Raw genomic sequence first — 19,408 nt, 5'->3', positions numbered from 1 at the left:
CAAGACAACTGTTCATTGAAGCTTCTTCACTTCCTCTTCTAACCTGCTTTTGTAGTCTTAGGGGACAGAGATTACTTCTTAATCGGAGAACTTTAGAATACGAAAACTATATTTGGCATCAGTGGCAGCATTTGAACCTCCTTGCATTTTGCAAATCAATACTCCTTTACCCTTTCTACTATTTCAGGGAATGCTTGCTCACTTGGATCTAAACTGGAGGTCACAGTTTGCTCTGAATCTAAACTAGGAAACCAGATACCACATAAAGTCCAAGAAGGAGATGAGAGAATGTTTGAATTCAGCTACAGAACATCTTTTCTGATTTTCTTTTCAATCTGATCAAAGACTCTTCCATGATGCATTAAAATGGACATGTACACTATCATTGCTTATTTTTACTAACCCTAGTCTCAGAATTCATTGCCAGCATATTTTATCTTACCATTAACTAAGCTTTTAAAAAGATCCCCCCCCAAAAAAAACAACCACAATGTTGTTATTCACTCTGTGCTATTTCATTTCCTCGTCATTTAGGAGGAGGGGGGACACCCAGCAGTTTGTCTCAAACAAAAAGTTTGTTCTTTTCCTCTTTCCATTGTAGAAATTCATGATAATTATTCTTCTGCACCTGCCTAATGGGGCTGAAGTAATTCAATTGTCATATTGGTGTAGATTGTTGCTTTGTGTAATGTATCACCCCTGCTGTTTCTCTTTTAAAAAATTCTATACTCTTCCATTATTCAGCAAGGCCTAATGATTACTTCAGCATTTGCACAGGCTGCACTATTTTGATTTTAATTGACTTCACTCTTTTAATTAAATACATTTGGTTTTTAACGCTGTTGTTGACATGCATGGTTTTGTCTTTATCAGTAGTTTCTTCCATTTGCTTTCTAGTGGTCTATGGACATTTCATTTAGTGGTTCATTTTAAAGAGGAGGCACATATAATATGAGGTTTTGCATTTATAAAGGCAACAGAAAAAGATGATTTGGTAGCAGTTTGATTTAAGGAAGCTCAAGCATATATCCTTAGTGGAATGGCAATATATACATTTATAATGCTCAATATAGCTTCACTTAATATCTATCATTTCAGACAAACATTTCAGATACAGTGGGCATACACACTGGAGATAGTCAATACAATATTGTATAAAGATTTGTATTTCAAACATCACAGAACAAATTTGAAAGTATATATATATATATATATATATATATATAGTTTTTATATAACTGGGCATGCAAACATAATGTGATTTTTTTAAAAAAAGAAAAGGAAACCAAAATATTTTAAGAGCAATTCTAAAGATTACTGTAATCATCAAAGAGTTTTCTACAATACATTTTAATCAACTTCCACAATCTTTTAAGAAATACAATTTAATTAATATATATGTTATGCTGCATTAAAACAACTAGGGTTGTCTTTCTTTTTAATCTGAAATACCTCTTTTAGGAATAACTTCTTTTAGAAACAGTCTCAGTACCCCCCCAAAAAAACCTGCATTATATAATTTATGGCGATAGTCTACAAATAAAGTATGAGTAAATTTTCTATTCATATGACAATGAGCCACATTAAGAGCAACAGGCTGCATGCAAGTTCCCATGTGCACCTCTCTCCAAACCACAGATTGGCACCATCAGCTTTGACAGCATACATCAGTGATGGCCAAACTTGGCCCTCCAGCTGTTTTGGGACTACAACTCCCATCATCCCTAGCTAACAGAACCAGTGGTCAGGGATGATGGGAATTCATAGAATCATAGAATCATAGAGTTGGAAGAGACCACAAGGGCCATCGAGTCCAACCCCCTGCCAAGCAGGAAACACCATCAGAGCACTCCTGACATATGGTTGTCAAGCCTCTGCTTATAGACCTCCAAAGAAGAGACTCCACCACACTCCTTGGCAGCAAATTCCACTGTCGAACAGCTCTCACTGTCAGGAAGTTCTTCCTAATGTTTAGGTGGAATGTTCTTTCTTGTAGTTTGGATCCATTGCTCCATGTCCGCTTCTCTGGAGCAGCAGAAAACAACCTTTCTCCCTCCTCTATGTGACATCCTTTTATATATTTGAACATGGCTATCATATCACCCCTTAACCTCCTCTTCTCCAGGCTAAACATGCCCAGCTCCCTTAGCCGTTCCTCATAAGGCATCGTTTCCAGGCCTTTGACCATTTTGGTTGCCCTCCTCTGGACACGTTCCAGTTTGTCAGTGTCCTTCTTGAACTGTGGTGCCCAGAACTGGACACAGTACTCCAGGTGAGGTCTGACCAGAGCAGAATACAGTGGCACTATTACTTCCCTTGATCTAGATGCTATACTCCTATTGATGCAGCCCAGAATTGCATTGGCTTTTTTAGCTGCCGCGTCACACTGTTGGCTCATGTCAAGTTTGTGGTCAACCAAGACTCCTAGATCCTTTTCACATGTACTGCTCTCAAGCCAGGTGTCACCCATCTTGTATTTGTGCCTCTCATTTTTTTGCCCAAGTGCAATACTTTACATTTCTCCCTGTTAAAATTCTTTTTTTTTTATAATAATATTTATTGAGTTTTACAGAAAAAAGGTTCACAAAAAACAAAACAAAAATGAAAATACATATACACACATAAAAAAGAAAAAGCGAAACCAAAACTTAAAAAGAAAATTTAAACAAAGAAAAATCCCTTTTTCAAATATCATAACATTCATTAACTTATTTTCCTGACTTCCTCACATCTCCCTTTTTTTGTATCCCATTTAAAAGTTTAGACAGCAAATTTATATCTTCTTAATTTTACCCTTAGTTAATTATCCTCACGAATTTTAACTTCTAATCATATTGCTAGATTCATTCCAACATCATACGCATTCAAAAATTTTGCAATGTTTCTGTAAATACATCTTAAATTTCTTCCAGTCTTCCTCCACCGACTCTTCTCCCTGATCCCGGATTCTGTCAGTCATTTCCGCCATTTCCATATATTCCATCAGTTGCATCTGCCAATCTTCCAGCGTGGGTATATCTTGTGTCTTCCAATGTTTGGCGATGAGAATTCTTGCTGCTGCCGTTGCGTACATAAAAAAGGTTCTATCCTTTTTTAACACCAATTGGCCGACTATGCCCAGGAGAAAAGCCTCCGGTTTCTTAGGGAAAGTGTACTTAAGTACCTTTTTTAGTTCATTATATATCATCTCCCAGAAAGCCTTAATCCTTGGGCACGTCCACCAAAGATGAAAGAATGTACCTTCAGTTTCTTTACATTTCCAACATTTGTTATCGGGCAAATGATAAATTTTTGCAAGCTTGACCAGGGTCATGTACCACCTATACATCATTTTCATAATATTCTCTCTTAAGGCATTACATGCCGTAAATTTAATCCCGGTGGTCCATAACTTCTCCCAGTCAGCAAACATAATATTATATCCTATATCTTGTGCCCATTTTATCATAGCTGATTTTACCATTTCTTCTCCCTGTTAAAATTCATCTTGTTTGTTTTGGCCCAGTTCTCTAATCTGTCAAGGTCGTTTTGAAGTGTGATCCTGTCCTCTGGGGTGTTAGTAGTCCCAAAACAGCTGGAGGACCAAGTTTGGCAATCACTGGCATACATCGTATGTTAAGGGAGAAAGTGATGTCTGGATTCAGACCGCCAACTCTCACCAAGAGGTTCGCAGACTCTGCTAAAGCTCCCAGTGCTGTCTGGGTGTGCAGGATGCGGTCCAAGTAGTTGAACTATCTATGCAATGAGGCACACACAGTTTTCATGCATGCTCCAATGCTTTTCCATTGCTGAACTTCCATAAGAACCCAAAATTTGTGGTTCAGTTGTTACCAGGAAACACACTCTTATACAGTGTGGTGAGCCAAGGTCAACAGTGGAACAACTATGCATTGAGGGGCAGTGTGATGTGGTGGGTAGATTGCCAGACTTGGGAGAGACCAGGGTTCAAAGCTTCACTCAGCCATGAAGCTTGCTAGCTGACCTTGGGCGAGTCACTGTATCTCAGGCTAAGCTACCTCACAGGGTTGTTGTGGGGATTAAACCAGGAGAAGGGGAACCTTGGAGAAAAAGGTGGGCAATAAAGAAACAGATTAATAAATTTAGAAAACACAGAGAGTCTTTTCAAATAAAGTAATTTAGATTGGGACTGTTGAATGCTGGGTCCACAGTCCAGTTGAGCCAAACTACCGAGATCAAGTTGGAATGACTTTATTGTCCTAAGCGCTGCTAAGACTTCAGCCTTATTCATTTGCAGGTTGACCTGCCTGTCCTGCTCCCTACTAATTTGGCTTTAGTCTCCTTGGTATACTTTGACTTAGGTCAGTCAAGAAACAAACTATGAGGCACTTAACAGACTTTTGCAGGACCCGTGACTCCCATGCCTAGGAGACTCAGGACCTTGAGGGAACGAATGTCTATGGCGCATGGCCAGTGTGTTCAATAACTGTGAACAGTCAAACTAATTTCATCTGCACAAAAGGAATGAATCTATAACAAGAATTCCTAGGCAGGAATTGGCAGGCAGCCAGCAAAACATGAAGGGAGATGAATTTTTCTAGGCTTGTAAGGACTGGGCTGAGGGGGGAGAGGCTGGGAGAAGAGGAGGTCTAGACACAATAAATGTATAACTTCTCTAGAAAGTTATGGGTTTGGATTTTTTTAAATGGCACTTAATTAAGGTAACTGCAGAAAAAAATAGAAAAAGAAAAGCTGTGAATCATCTTATTCCTATGCAGGGAGGAATTAGGGAGACAGGCAAAATGGAACAGTTTGCTTGGATGAGCGAAAACTATCTATCTCTGTACGCTGATTTGAAACTTTATGAAATGGAATGTAGTTTTTACCTCAAGAGATTTTAAGGCACAGAAGGGAGGCTCTTTTGTGGCTTTCAGAGATGGAATGGCACTCTCACCTCTAGTTTGGGAGTGCTCATTTGAAGATCTGAAAGTTAGATAGGTTCACAAGGGAAAAGAAAGTCCTTGAGGTACTCAGGTTTTCCCAGGCCAATGAATGAATAGGCAGTGGCGGGTTCCTAACTGAAATTTCTGAACAGGCAGCACCAAGTAAAGCACATTGTGGCAAGCTAGTGTGAACACTATCAGCACATGGACGAATATGGCCAAATCTTGTTTTTTTCCAAGTAAAGTTGCAGCTGACCAACCAACACTGGTTAAATGTGCTATAAGTGATGAACAACAACAACAAAACAAATGAACAAACACCTGATCATCCATCTACAAAGCTGAACTGAAAAACACTCACAAACTCCAAATCTGATTCTTTAGGAAGATTGTAATTCCATCCAGAACAGGCCAAATTTTAATTTTCTGGTCAATGATAAACTGGAGTTATTAGAGTAAATTGGGAGCGTTATAGTAAAAGGCTTGCTATAATGGATTGCTGTGATGCTTGAGGGAAAGGTGAAAGTTACATCCAGTAAGCACTATCTAGGAAGCAAGAGGAAAAGCAGTCCCAGAGTCTCCATTATCTAGTGATATTCCTATAATATCAAGCAAAGAGAACAAAAGGGCAGAAATGGAACAAATGGGGATAACATTTAATAAGTTAAAGGTGTGTGTGTATGGCATGTTTTAAGTGGATATTACCAAAGAGCCACTTTGTCACTATAATATAAATTCTAGTATGAGTGGGTGATATCCAACTGGAATTACCAACTGGAATTAACGAAGCAGGTAAGTTAGTCATGCCCAGTTTCTGATGTTGATGGGCTACAACTCCCATCATCCTTGACCATTGGCTGGGGCTGATGGAAGTTGGAATCAAACAACATCTGGAGGGCTACAGGTTCTCAACCCCCGATGCAGAGTATGCAAGACTGAAAAGGCAATGCATCAGAGCAAAGAAGTTTCATGTGAATCCTGATTTTGTATCCTGTTACCCAACAGCAGAGCATGTAAGGTATCATCAATATATGCAAGGAGTTGAAACACCAAGAATGGCTCAGACCATTTTTGAAAATCTGCCCCAGGTTGAGGGTGCCTGGCTTTTCTTAGCTTTCTGATCTGATTCAATGTGAAGGATGGCTTCACTCAAATGGCAGTGATGCCTGCTGGACCAGTGCTGCCTATTTTCTTTACCCATCCAGTAATTTTATTTTCAACAATGCTTTTCACCCCATTGGCAGACTGCATGCCATAACAAGAAAGAGACGGGCCCTGCTGTAAGTAATTAAGTCTACAAGAGCAGTACTGCTTATTTTTCATTGTAGCAGATAATCAGAATGCTGTTGGCTCAAGTGTAAAATGCAGAAATTAATGATCCCATATAATACAAATTAGAGGATATTTTGTGTGTGTGTGTGTGTGTGTGTTTGAAGACTAAAGGTAGGAAACCTAGCTTCACTGCAAAAATGAAAGAGTCCCTATGTAAACAGATGTGGAAAGATAAAATTAATAGGCAACAAATGCATTAATATGCAACACAATTAAATCATACTACACTAAAAAAGGCAGAGCTGATCATAATTCCACTTGAAATCTTTCTCAACACCATCTTTAAAAGAGTACACATGGAATTTTATGGTTACACTTTCTTTATTTTTGTTATGCAGCCAACATTTGCATATTGGCTCAGTTGTGATCGATGGGAATTCTGCATATGGCTTCAAAAAGTTCAAAATATTACACCCTTGTTTTCACCCTCCATAAAAGCAAATGCGCTGATCATCAGAATACAGTTTTACACAGTTTTAAACTAAAGGCAATAACTATCTAGACTAACTTTCAAAACTGGTGTTTGGAATTCCTAAATGAAAAAAGAAAGATTCTAGAGCAAGAGGAAATTACATGTTTTGATAAACTTACCTGGGTAAGCAATAAAATAACTTAATTGTTTGCAACGCCACAGCAACATAGCTGTCAATGTTTCTCTTCTTATAAGGGAAATTCCCTTATTCCAAATAGGATTCCTCGCAAGAAAAGGGAAAAGTTGACAGCTATGCACAGCAACCTAAAGATTCAAACTAGTGCTGTGCTAAACATTTCTCCTGCATTTCCTAGCAATTAATGAAAAAAGAAACAAACAATGAAAGAAACTGAAATTTAAAACGATCAAATGGGAGAGAAAATTTAAGTAAAATCCTCATAGGTGGAGCAGAGGGTTTCTGTTACATTTACTTTTGAGGTGGATGAAGGCTGCTTGTGAATGTCATTTCTTTCATTCTACAATTCATCTCACTAGTGGGGTGTACTCTGCAGCCTCTCCAAGTGGCTGTGCTTTAGTTAAAGCCCAAGAAAAGACACCATAAGAGAACTCCTCTCATGAGGCTTTTTCAGATGAAGAAGCCTGGGCAGCCAGGGAGGCTGCAGGGTGCTAGAGAAATGTTCACAGGGAAGAAAAGCACATACACACCACCTTTGGCCCCTTAGCAGAAAAAAAGTAAATTAGTGCACACCAAAATTCTAAAGAAATTCCCTGAGCATTGCCTTTCCCTTAAAAAGTGCCCCGAGAATGAGATTTCAGGGACAGGAGGTAATTTTGAGAAACCGGAGAGCAGATTTCAGCACAGCACTAACTAAAACAATTGCAAATCCCTTTGTGTTTAGGTTTGGATCACATTACTGAATGGCATGTGCCAAAAGTTTGAGTTTGAGTCATTGAATAAAAAAATACAATATAAATTAGCAAACTGGCTTGGATTGTAAACACAGGGAAGTGATCATGGTGTCTGAAATCAACAAAAAAAATAGCAATCTGTGGACACAGAGAGTAATGATCACTGCATCTAAGATCAAGAAAGAACTACTCAACTTTCACAGGAAACACCTGCTTTTTTTTTAAAGCCCTGCATCTGTGCAATGATATTGGACAGCTACTCATATGTGCATCCAAATATTAGCATTTTTCTGTTAGAAATATTATCACCATAATTTTCTAGTGCAGGAAGGGAAGCATTCTTCCTAGTTAGGGGGAGATGAAATCTCCAAAGTGATGTATCCTAGCAAAAAAATTGTGATCAGTGACTGAGAATGCATGCCTCTAAGATTGCGTCTGTTCACTGGAACAGAAAAAACATGCTTCCAACAGATCATTTAAATTAAGCAACCACATTTCCAGGGACTCTTATTTGAATTTTTAAAATGGCTGTTTCCTACATTATACGCCACATCAAGTATCTTCACAAGATTTTTTAGAAGTGTTACAGACAATAAGCATCAATCGTAAAAGTGCCTTTAGTGCCTAGCACCTAGAAATGTTATTTGTGCTTGCCTCCTAAACACTACAATCTTGCACAGTGCTGGTGATAAATATGTATGGCAAGTAATGCTAGCACTAACATTAGCAGCAAAGCTAACACTACTAGCACTAGTAGTAATGCTAAAAGATCATCTCACTCCTTATATACCCAACTGATAACTGCTCTTTTCAGTAGAAGGCATTCCACCAATACCATCTCACCAAGGTATCTGTTTTGTACAATATAGGAATTGGGTCTTCATCTAAGTGATACTTGCCATTTGGAACGCCCCTCCATAGCATATCAGACAGGAATCATTTCTATTAGCTTTTTGGTGCCTATGGAAGACCTCCCTCTTTCAGCAAGTCTTTTAAGTGTAGAATTTTTATTCTAGTTTGTATCTGTACTAGATTTGAAATTTCATCTATGAAATTGTTTTCTATGCTGTTGTTTTAAAAGTTATTGGTGCTTTTAGTGGTGAATCACAGAATCACGGAATTGTAGAGTTGGCAGATCATCTAGCGATTCATAAAGGGAAAGAAATAAACAATACTGGGAATATAGCCATTTCCTCAAAAGTTGACCAAGTCATTGTGCTGAAGGTTTGCTTCTTCACTGACGCCTGTGGCTCACTTTGTGAACTTGACCACTGAGGAGTGTTTTATAAACAGAAGGAAATAAGAAGAGTCCCGTTGGATCAGTACAAAAGTCCACGTAAACCATGAATCTTGCTCTCACAGGGGGAGGTGGATGCTTCCAGAATTCCCTGAAGCAAATTCTGTCATTATCATCCATGTCTTGGACACATTTTCCACTAAACCCTTCCTTCACTCTGCTCATGGCAGTCTTCTGGTATGAAGAATCTTGTTACATTGTAGAAGACCTGCAAAACCTACAATAGTATATATTAATGATATTAAGTGTTTTGTGCTCAATTCTACATATTTGTTTTGGCCAGAAATAAATGGCATACTAAGGATCGAGGGTGGGGTGGGGGTGGGGGCAGATGGACAAATAAATACTATTTCCTGTTGACATTAAACACACATTAACTATATATCGAAACAATAATTACAGGAAAGTGCTGATTTCTACATTCTAACAAAATTATTGCTTCTCTGTACTTGATATAAAAGTCTCTCAATAAGCCCAGATAAAGATCCAGTGGTAATTTATGATGTTGAGGGTGTCACAATAATTTAGGGTGGCAGTCGAGGCAAGCAGGCCTTTTGTCCATTTCATCCTCACACTTAATTTACAGTTGCTTTTCAAGACCTATTTTTGGGGGGGTTGTTTCCCATCTCTTCCATTTGGTGCAAGCACTGCTTTCCTATGAATCTGTCACCTGTTTCCTTTCCAATCAATAGTACATGAGTATACTTGCTACAAGATTAATTTATCTATTCCTTTGGACCAGAGCCATAGTGTAAAGGCCAGTAACTCAGTGGGCAAGATCCCACAATAAATTGCATCCAGCTAGAAGGAATCGTCCGTAAATACCATCTTCGGGTTCAGGGCCACTGATACTAGCTTCCGTTTAATTTAATGAACTGCAGGGTGGGGGACAACTTTTACTGCCTTTTGTTTTTCTGTCTGGGAAATCTACGAAATATAGGCAAGTACAGATGGATCACATATTAAAAATGCTTTGTCTGAAAAGCTTGGTAAAAAGAGGGCCCATGAAACCATTGGAATGGAAGGGGAGAGGCAAGGTTTTCCCAAATGGACATCTGTTTGTTTAAAATCTTATACTTCTCTACTACCAGCCATGGGCATGAGGTGGGATTTTTAAATTTGGATATGTATAAAATGGGGAAACACCCTACAGAAATTGGAGAAATAGCACGATGTAAAGGAAATAAAAATAACCCAGCTTAATTTAGGCTGCTAAATTGTAGGTAGAACCACAATTTCAGTCAGGGAAACATGAAATATTTTCGTTTGACTCTTTAAAGAAAAAAATGCTAACTTAAAAAAAAAAAAATCTGCCAGAGTGGGATGCAATTCACAGACATGGTTGCCCCTTCTGAGGGGATGAAGTCGGCCAACTTTCAGAACAACAGGTGCAACCATCCTCCTGCAAGGGCAGATTTTACAATTTTGAGGTGGGTAAAACAGAAATCACTTCACTTTCTTTCAGTATTTTGTGGGTGGGGGAGAGGGTTGACCAGAGGCAGAGGGATAGGGGAGGGGTTGTGAATGGGGGGCTGTGGATGAAGCAAGTAGGGATACAGTCTCTGTGTGTGCACGCACACACACAAGCTACACCTTTTAAATCAACTGATAGTGCAATCCTATACATCTTTACTCACAGAGGCCAGGACTTGCTGATCAGAAGCTTGCCAGTTTGAATCCCTGCGATGCGGTGAGCTCCCGTTGCTCGGTCCCTGCTCCTGCCAACCTAGCAGTTCGAAAGCAGATAAATAGGTACCGCTCCAGCAGGAAGGTAAACAGCATTTCCGTGCGCTGCTCTGGTTCGCCAGAAGTGGCTTAGTCATGCTGGCCACATGACCCGGAAGCTGTACGCCGGCTCCCTCGGCCAGTAAAGCGAGATGAGCGCCGCAACCCCAGAGTCGGTCATGACTGGACCTAATGGTCAGGGGTCCCTTTACTTTTACCTTTACTTCCCACTAAGTTCAAATGGGGTTAACAGGTGAGTAGGTATAGGATCGCCAGCGTGGTGTAGTGGTTAAGAGCGGTGGACTCGTAATCTGGTGAACCGGGTTCGCTTCCCCGCTCCTCCACATGCAGCTGCTGGGTGACCTTGGGCTGGTCACACTTCTCTGAAGTCTCTCAGCCTCACTCACCTCACAGAGGGTTTGTTGTTGGAGAGGAAGGGAAAGGAGATTGTTAGCCGCTTTGAGACTCCTTAGGGGAGTGAAAGGCAGGATATCAAGTCCAAACTCCTCCTCCTCCTCCTCCTCCTCCTCCTCCTCCTCCTCCTCCTCCTCCTCATCTTAAAAGGGAATTTGGAACAATCTAACCCAGGGTAGGCAATGTGGTGCCTCCAGATGTTGTGAAATACAGCTCCCATTTGCCCCAATTGGCATGGCAAATGGTCATGGATACTAGGAGTCCATCATCTGGAGGATGCCATATCGTCTACCCTGATTTAACTGATGTGTTGACTAGCCTCTATACATTTTAGCCCTATAAAGAAGAAATCTGACAGGCAATGAGAAACACCTTCAGGCAGCATTGATGAAGCAGAAGTTCATTCCAAAATAAGTAAATAAAATGAAGTGGTGGACTACTGAGGGGAAAGAACCAGCCTTGAGATTTCTCTCTCGTTGATCTGATGTAGCTCTTTGGGAGCAGAGTGTGCTCTGATCAAGGCCGTTGGACTGCTGTTGTGCCTGTGATAACAACATTATGTATCTTCTCAGCCACAGTCTAAGGACAGATTTCTATTCTTTTTAACAGGGCTTCTAAATTTAACTTGCCACCAACTGTTTTGCTGCAGAAAATTTCAGCTGACTGAAGTGGAATCTCTCAAAAGAAAGTCTCACACTTCACAGTATGCTTTCTCTGCTACAATAACAACAAAATAAAACCCAGCCAAAATGCTCATTTGCTCTACCTGGCAATAGAAAATAAGAGTACAACTTGATCAAACTAGGAGAGTGGATTTGTATTGAATTGGTAGCTAATTTGCCAAAAGCTCATGAATAATTCAAGCGAGATCAAGTGACAAAAATATTATAACTTCAACCTTCATTTTGCCTGCATGCTGACATAATCATCTACATTTGAGAAGGGATTTTTAAAAAGTTGTTTTCTTCCATAATGCCAAAACTGGCAAAAGGTGATTTTTATACTTACAATTTGTTTTCCATAGTGATGTGTTGAAAGCGGAATAAGGAGGATAATGTATAATTTGATTATATCATTTTTTTGCTACTGCTGCTGTGTCATTTTGGCACATTTCTAAACCTTATTAGGAAGAGCTCAGTTTGTCTGGAATAAGGCTGGTTGTATAGCTGCTATACTAACAGACTTGATAGTATGCATCTATAAAATAACTTCCTTCAGGTGAAGTGATGCTGTGTTGTTGCTGTTAGGTATCAATTTTGTCCTTTGTTAATTACACTGGTAAACAACAAATTTGTTGTCTGCATTTTTTCAGATGATTTAGGATGAATCTGATGCGCTGAATCCAAAAATCAGATTGGTTTTGCTCAGTCAGGTCAAGTTTTTGAGTTATGGCCACATGTCATTTTCTTACATTTTTGTTCACATGTGCACTTGTGTGGAGCATTTTAGAAGAAGTTGGTGGGGGTAAAATGCCATGTTGAATAATTGTTTTGATTGGAATTGATTATTTTAATGACAAGAAGTATTCAGGTCCGATAGTTCTGGGTTATTATGTCGAAAAGGGATCAGTTTGAAGTCATGAAACCTCAAAATCTTCCATAAATTGGTGCGGCAAAGCATAAAGTTATTTTGGTATTAAACTTGGTGACCAGGATAAAGCTTGGGCGCCACACATGGTGTGCAAGGCATGCACCGAGACTCTACGTGGGTGGACCAATGGCAAGAGGAGTCTGAACTTTGGAATTCCCATGGTTTGGAGGGAGCCAACAAACCATGTCACTGACTGCTACTTCTGCGCTGTTGATGTGACTGGGATCAACAGAAAGAACCGGAGCAGCCTCAAGTATCCTGATCTTCAATCAGCACGTCGTCCTATAGCTCATTGTGATGAAATTCTAGTGCCTATCTTTGGAGAACTTCCTGACATTAGTGACAAATATGCCTCCAGTGTTGAAGGACATGAGGAAGAAGAAGTGGTTCTTGAAGATGATGCTCCACATCCATTTTCCCAAAAGGAGTTGAATGATCTAGTTCGCGACCTCAGCTTGTCAAAGGACTCTGCCGAACTGTTGGCATCCAGATTGAAGGAAAAAAACCTCCTCTTTGACAGTGCTCGCATCAGCTTCTTCCGCAACAGGCATCAAGAGTACCTCCGTTTTTTCTCGGAAGGAAAGGACTTGGTGTACTGTGCAGATATCGCGCAGCTTCTGCTCAAGCTTGGAGTGCTACAGTACGAACCCAAAGATTGGAGACTGTTCAATGACAGCAGCAAGCAATCACTGAAATGTGTTCTGCTACACAATGGCAACCAGTTTGCCTCTATACCCCTGGCTCACTCGAGTACACTGAAGGAGAACTATGAAGCGGTGAAATATGTGCTGGAGAAAATTGGTTATGATCAGCATAAGTGGTTTATTTGTGTTGACCTGAAGATGGTGAACTTTTTGTTGGGACAATAGTCTGGCTTCACCAAGTACCCATGTTTTCTGTGCATGTGGGATAGTAGGGACCGTGCTCAGCATTACACGAAGAAGGACTGGCCTGTGCGGGAGGAATTGGTGCCTTGCAGAAAAAGGAATGTCATCAACGACCCTCTGGTGGACAGAGACAGAATACTCTTCCCACCGCTGCACATCATGCTCAGCTTAATCAAGCAGTTCACCAAGGCTCTGGACAAGGAAGGTGACTGCTTCACTTACTTGTGCCAGGCTTTTCCAGGATTGACCATGGAGAAGTTGAAAGCTGGCATCTTTGACGGTCCTCAGATCCGTCAGCTCATCAGAGATCCAGAGTTCGGAAACTCAATGAATGAAGTGGAACTGGAAGCATGGAAGGCATTTGTTCTGGTAGTGAAGAACTTTCTTGGCAACAATAAGGCCAGAAACTACGCAGAACTTGTCAACAACATGCTGATTGCTTTCAGAAACCTGGGCTGCAAGATGAGTGTCAAGATGCACTACCTATTTTCACATCTGGACCGGTTTCCTGAGAACCTGGGTTCAATGAGTGACGAGCAGGGGGAGAGATTCCATCAGGACATGAAAGAGATGGAGACCAGGTATCAGGGTCACTGGGACACAGTCATGATGGCTGACTACTGTTGGACTCTGAAGAGAGACCTCCCTGCCGCTGAGCATTCCAGGAGTTCCAAGAAATGGAAGTTCAAGCCCTGAAAAGTTTGAAAAATGGTGAAGCAACATGCAACATGCAATTTACGTGTACTTACCTTTATCAATGCCCACCATTCAGTTTACAGTAATCAATGTTTCTATCAGGTAATCAATATATGTTGTTGGAAAAACATTTTTTTCTCTTAAAAACATATTTAGGATGATATGTGTTGACAAAAATCAGCTGATAATGCCACAAAAATGTAATCGATTTTGTCACAAAATCTGATTTTTTTTTTCAAATCAACATAGCACAAAAACCTGACCTGATGGAGAGAAACGGATGCCATTTCCTGATTCAGCAGTGCAAAAATACCCTAAATCAGCTGTAGAAATCTAGACAACATTCAAAAAGTAAAAAATTGTTGCCCATTGTTATGCTTCCATTGCATCCGCTAGCTCTCGCCGGGCACAACTTTTTAGAATAATTAGGTCAATAACGTCCTTAGGAGGACAACCAGATTTAAGCACAAATTCGACCCACAGCTGTGAGGCATTCACGAGTTTTTTTGCGGAGAAAGTCCTGTTGCTCCGCCGTGACCTCCCTGCCAATTTAGATACAGTGACTGACCCTCGACTGACTTCAGGTCCAGTGTTGGACCATTTTGATCGGATACTCCCTACTGATGTGGATAGATTCCTCCAAGTTGGTAGGCCCACCACCTGCCTCCTCGATCCGTGCCCGTCTTGGCTGATTAGGGAGTGTCCAGATGTTGTGTGGACCCCCCTGGTTGAAATTATCAATTTGTCCCTTGACACGGGGACATTCCCAGGGGAACTGAAGGAAGCAGTGGTGTGTCCACTCTTAAAAAAAACTTCATTAGATCCCTTAGACCTATCCAATTACCGCCCAGTTTCAAATCTTCCATACCTGGGTAAGGTAATTGAGAGAATGGTTGCTGAACAGCTTGGTAGGTTTCTGGAGGAAACATCGGCATTAGATCCATTTCAGTCCGGTTTCCGTCCTGGTTTTGGGACAGAGACGGCTCTGGTTGCCCTAACAGATGATCTCCGTAGACAACTGGATCGAGGCGGGTCAGGACTGCTGATCCTTTTAGATTTGTCAGCAGCCTTTGACATGGTCGATCATGATCTTCTGGACCACTGCCTCGCAGACGTGGGGATACAGGGCATAGCCCGTAACTGGTTGTGCTCTTTTATCTCTGGTCGGGGACAGAGGGTGGCACTAGGGAGGGAAATGTCATCGCGCCACTCCTTGGTATGTGGAGTGCCGCAGGGCGCAATTCTCTCCCCGATGCTTTTTAACATCTTTATGCGCCCCCTTGCCCAGATTATCCGGAGCTTTGGGCTGGGCTGTCACCAATATGCTGATGACACTCAGCTCTATCTGCTGATGGATGGCCACACCGACTCGACCCTGAACACACTGACCAGATGCTTGGAAGCTGTGGCTAGATGGTTTCGTGGGAGCCGATTGAAACTAAATCCTTCAAAGACAGAGGTCCTATGGCTAGGTCGGGATGGCATGGGGATGAGGGACCAACTCCCTTCTCTTGCGGGGGCTCAATTAGTGCCATTGCCTTCCGTTAAGAGTTTGGGTGTAATCCTTGACGCCTCCCTTTCCATGGAGGCGCAGGTTACAGCAACAGCCAAGGCGACATTTTTCCACCTTCGCTGCATCAAGCAGTTGGTCCCTTACCTTTCCCGCCCTGACTTGGCCACAGTGATCCATGCGACGGTCATCTCCAGGCTTGACTACTGTAATTCGCTCTATGCAGGGCTGCCCTTGAAGCTGTCCCAGAAACTCCAGCGGGTACAGAATGCTGCAGCGAGGCTCCTCATGGGGTCTCTGCCATGGGAGCATATTCACCCAGTGCTTTTCAAGCTGCACTGGCTCCCGGTGGAGTACAGGGTCAGATTTAAGGTGCTGCTTTTGACCTTTAAAGCCCTTCACGGCCTAGGACCCTCGTACCTACGGGACCGCCTCTCCCGGTATGCCCCATGGAGAGCCTCAAGGTCCATAAATAGCAACACCCTAGTGGTCCCAGGCCCTAAGGAAGTTAGATTGGCTTCAACCAGAGCCAGGGCCTTTTCAACTCTGGCTCCGGCCTGGTGGAACGCTCTGCCTCATGAGACCAGGGCCCTGCAGGATCTGATTTCTTTCTGCAGGGCCTGTAAGACAGAGTTGTTCTGCCTGGCCTTTGGTTTGGAGCCAATTTGATTCCCTCTCTCTCTCTCTCTCTCTCTCTTTTTTCTTTTCCTTCTCCTCCTGTGATGAGGCTACATTTTAATATTTTAATGTTCCATTATTTTAATGTTGTATTTTATTTTTGTTTTTAAGTTGTAATCATTCTTCTTGTTTTTATTATTGTTTGTAAGCCGCTCTGAGCCCGGCCTTGGCTGGGGAGGGCGGGGTATATAAATAAATAAATAAATAAATAAATAAATAAATAAATAAATAAATAAATAAATATTAGGATGACCGTGTATCCTACTTTACAGAGATCTGTCCTGTTTGAAGAGTTGTTAGAGGTCAGTCCTCTGTCTGAGGGAGTCCTCTGTTTGGAGGGCTGTCTGATCCAAATCCAGTCTTGGATGACCACCAACACTTAGCAGCTGGACAGCAAACTGAGCAGAAACACATGCCACCTGGTCACATCTTCCCTAGTTTGGTAAGATGTATTTCCATTTAAATTACAGTAATAATTTCTGAATTTGCATCTATACCTAACATTAGCTAATGAAAATGTACGTAAATCTGTGTTCTCTTTGAAAAGACTTACAGAAACTGCTATATAAATTATTGCTAAAATAAATATTTTACGCTTGATTTTTTTAATACAACTTACAAAGCATTTTCAATTATGTTATTGGCTTTAATACTATAATTTATTTTGACAGCATCCCTGTGAGGTAAGGTAATTTAAGTTCAGTTTTACAGATAGGAAGCTTAGAATTAAGAAAGAGTGATTTGCCCAAGTTCACATCACATAGGAAACATTGAATGCTGCTTTATAATGAGTCAGACAGTCAGTCCATCTCACTCAGTAACCGGCAAAAGCTCTTGGGGATATCAGATCTCTGCCATATTCAAGGCATTCATTCTTCCATAAAGCCAAAGACCTTCTCCACAGGCATTGGGAGGTGTAGTTCTGCACATGCAAAGGAATGTGTCTAGAGAAGTGTTTTGTCCATTGAAGTGAATGGGAACATGTCTGTAGACTTTGTGTTTTGTAAGTGTAAAGTGTAGCTGGGTGAGATTATACCTCTTTGATCCATAATGATGTATGATAGAGGTTGGAAACAATGGGTAAAGAATCCTTATTTTCTAATTATGTAGATTTGCAGGGGGGAAGAAAGACTATAAAACAAATTTTGTGTCAATTATCCTGCCCAACTCCATTGGAGCAAGTAGTAGATTTGTATAATTGTGATTTTACTTCATCAATGAGATTCATACAAAATAAATGTGCAAAAGAAAACTAAAAGAAACTGAAATCTGCTAGAATACCTTTTGACTTGTCTGAAAATATTTTGCATATTGAAATCATTATAGTGCATATTTTAGTTATGATTCACAATTACAGGGTGGCAAGCCAAACTGGAAAAAATGGAGAAACTTTAAACAACGACCTTTTCTGTTAAGCATCAGGATTTATGTTTGCATTGCCAAAGTCATTTGGCGGCGGCCACCTACATTAGCACAACCTTCGTCCCGGGCTGCATTCACAAGCTGGGAGTTTAAAGGTTAAGCGGAGCGGGGAGGGGAGGGGTTTTCATGCATGCCGTGCAGCCAAAGTCTATAAGAGGAAAGTCAGAATTTATAAACTGTCTGAAAGATGCTCCGTGGAGGCATTTAAAGGACTGGTCTATCATTTCAATTAGGGCCAAATAATTGCCCCACATAATAATCATTACAGGCTCGTAAACCACGGTGCCACCCAAGATGTTAACAAGCTGGCATGGTTTGAGCATCAAAGACAGAGGGGGAACTGTGTCTGCATGTTTGGCACACCGACTAATGAGGAAAGTCAATTGGTCCTTTGTCTTGAGGGTCTGAAGAGCTGTGCTCTAATGTTTGGTTTCTTGGTTGGCACTTGTTCAAGTAATCGCTCATGGCCTGACAAAGCGGCACTTGTGTTTTATTAGTGGCCATGCTGAACTCTCCTGCCTGGGCTGTGTTGTCTCTCAATAGAATGCGGCACCAAAGGGCACACTTATTTGAAAACACTAAATCAGAGCATGATGACCTTTGCCCAGCAAATGCAACTAAGACAACAACGGAAATGTTTACAGCAGTTTCTCCTCTTGCTGGAAAAGAAGTGAGGAAGCCGGTAGGTAGGTGATGTGCGAACTGACATTTACAACATGCTGAAAGAAGAAGCAGAAAGAACTTTCGGGAGATGTACACTAAGCAATACATTTCAAACAACAAACACACACAAAACAAGGTGGACAACAATTTAAGGTTGTTCAGCTTACAGAGATGCTGACAAACTGTTGACTAATTAGTTTTTCCTGATCTTACTTTGCTAGGCTCAATGTAGCTAAGCTTACAGAAGCTCCCAATGGCTTCAAAACCAGAGACTGGCTAGGTCTACACCTTGTTTGCTAAAACAATGATATTGCTTCAGGTGTTCCATTCATGACTTCAACGAGTTTCTTCTTTTGAGGCATTTACCTGTACATTTCAGCAATGTATCATCAGAGTGTGCATCGGCTTTACTTAGGGGCTGAATCACGAGGCAAATCAAGGTGATTCAGGGGTCTTTCCTCAATTACGAGTCCAAGCTTAATATACATAGTCCCCACCCCAGTCAGATCAGGGTCACCACAAAGCTTCATGTCGTAATGTTTTTTCTGTGCTTTTCTGAAACTTAGAGGTCTATGATTTTCTATAGATCTATGTTTCCCTAGGTCTAACAGCTTTGCAAGAAGTTATGCTGACCACTTGTGGCCTGTGGAACACTGAAGAATTCTGGGTTGTTTTTGTTAAAGTGCAGCAGAGGATTTAAAAAAAAAAAGTTAAAGGCTTTATTTGTTTTAAATCCTATGTTGCTCTCCTTTAACACTCTCTCTCTCTCTCTCTCTCTCTCTCTCTCTCTCTCTCTCATCAGAGCTCTTCAGAACTTTAGAACTATTGAAATAAAGGAAAAATAGAACCAGAAAGAAAATTATAGTGTGAAGCTGCAATTTATTTATTTTTTTGCAAAAAGTACAAGGAAAAATGCACACCACTTGGCCCCCTTTCTTACTTATTATAAAG

The 19,408-nt window shown here is 41.0% G+C and overlaps 1 long non-coding RNA gene across 1 annotated transcript; it reads left to right on the top strand.

The window, feature by feature from the left end:
* Positions 1–9,493: 9,493 nt before the first annotated feature.
* On the top strand, positions 9,494–19,149 carry LOC309349174. Its single transcript, XR_014159796.1, has 3 exons — positions 9,494–10,302; positions 16,645–16,814; positions 18,292–19,149. It is a non-coding gene; the product is annotated as an uncharacterized lncRNA (long non-coding RNA).
* The last annotated feature ends 259 nt before the right edge of the window (positions 19,150–19,408 follow it).

Source organism: Podarcis erhardii (genome assembly GCF_964252035.2).
Source record: "Podarcis erhardii genome assembly, chromosome: 8".
Classification (NCBI taxonomy): Eukaryota; Metazoa; Chordata; class Lepidosauria; order Squamata; family Lacertidae; genus Podarcis; species Podarcis erhardii.
Note: the sequence above shows the minus strand (reverse complement) of the source record. Positions and strands in the feature narration are given on the sequence as shown.